The 1,704-nt window shown below is 40.1% G+C and overlaps 1 protein-coding gene across 1 annotated transcript in view; it reads left to right on the top strand.

The window, feature by feature from the left end:
• The window catches only part of LOC101861012, a gene marked incomplete in the record, with an annotated part of 21,979 nt that overhangs the window by 8,142 nt on the left and 12,133 nt on the right, over nucleotides 1-1,704 (top strand).

Below are 1,704 nucleotides of genomic sequence, written 5' to 3'. Positions count from 1 at the left end.
ATAATAATAACAATAATAATAATGATAAATAGCATTTGTATAGTGCAAATTACCGCTCAGTTGCAAGCTCCATGCGCTTTACCATTGATATTAATACTCCTGCAGACTAAATGGCATTCTGAATTACCTTTCTAGGAACCATACAGGGCAAGTTGACATTTTTTGGGCGCTAAAACACTAACAATACTGACCCGATCTTTCGCTGTCTATGGCCGGGTAACCATTCTCAACTGAGTAAAGTGAGGAAGTTCGTGTAAAGTGCCTTTTCCAATGACACAACGTCGGGCCTGGATGAAGTTTTGAAAATCCATATGAAGTGCTCTTCCTTTGACGCAACGTCCCACCCTTGCCGCCGGGGTTCGTACCATGCTCTGTCGGTTGCGAGTCCGATAGCATAACCAGATTTGACAAAGACGCCACTTCACAATAACAGTCTTGGTCAAAACTTGTGGATATCTGTGTCTCGACGCGGTGGAATCGGGCGCTCGTCAATCTTAGGGCATAATAGGGTTGCTGTCTTCCTTAAAGCGTGTTCATTTGTCTTGCTTTTGATTTTAAGAAACCAACAACCCACAATCATCAATCTTGAACAGAAGTAAGGATGATGTTTGCGATTAAAGAAAATAGGGTCGTCTGGTGTCAGAGATTTAAAAAATAGCCAAAAATTGGCGCAAAAGTTTGAAGTCTTCCAAAGCTTGACAGTCCTCAGAAATTCCAGTTTTACATTTTATTTGTCTTTGTCAACGTTTTTCAGTAAAATCTACAAAAATGTGTTTTTAATTGGAGAAAAAGGTATAGAGCAAAAATAAATAAATAAGTAAATAAATAAATAGATAAATAAATAAACAAATAAATAAATAAAAATATGTCCGTATCTTTCATTTTATTATTTTGACAAGCGCCGGATTTGACCATGATGCCCCACAATTACCTAAGTCACTCGTTGGACATACAGCATTGCATGTTGTACATGTCACCTGGACCAAACTGTAACATTTTATAGGCTAAGTGATCTATTGATCGACTTCTTGATAAATTGATTAAATGATCATTTTTTACGCTAAAATTGATGAATTATTGATTGATTTAGTGTTGACTGTGTGATTGCTAACCTGATTGCTTGATTGCTAGCTTTCTTGGTTAACTGGTAATTCTGTTGATTGTTTGATTGTTTCATTTATTGATTGATTTATTTATAGATTTATTGACTAAATGATTTATTGATGGATCGATCAGGTGAGTGGGTGAGTGAATGAGTGAGTGAGTGAGTGGGTGGGTGGGTAGGTGAATGAGAGAGTGAATGAGGGAGTGAGTCAGTGAGTGAGTCAGTGAGTCAGTGAGTGAGTGAGTCAGTAAGTGAGTCAGTGAGTGAGCGAGCCAGTGAGTCAGTGAGTCAGTGAGTGAGGGAGTCAGTGAGTGAGTGAGTGAGTGAGTGAGTGAGTCAGTCAGTCAGTCAGTCAGTCAGTGAGCCAGTGAGAGAGTGAGCGATTGAGTGAGTGAGTGAGCCAATGATTGAGCCAGTGAGTGAGTCGGAGAGTCAGTCAGTGAGTGAGTCAGTGAGTGAGTCAGTAAGTGAATGAGTCAGTGAGTCAGTGAATGAGTGAGTCAGTGAGTCAGTGAATGGGTCAGTGAGCCAATGAGTGAGTGAGTGAGTGAGTCAGTGAGTCAGTGAGTCAGTGAGTCAGTGAGTCAGTGAGTGAGTCA

Source organism: Aplysia californica, unplaced genomic scaffold (genome assembly GCF_000002075.1).
Source record: "Aplysia californica isolate F4 #8 unplaced genomic scaffold, AplCal3.0 scaffold01062, whole genome shotgun sequence".
Classification (NCBI taxonomy): Eukaryota; Metazoa; Mollusca; class Gastropoda; order Aplysiida; family Aplysiidae; genus Aplysia; species Aplysia californica.
The sequence above is the reverse complement of the archived record's forward strand: the minus strand, read 5'-3'. Positions and strand labels throughout refer to the sequence as shown.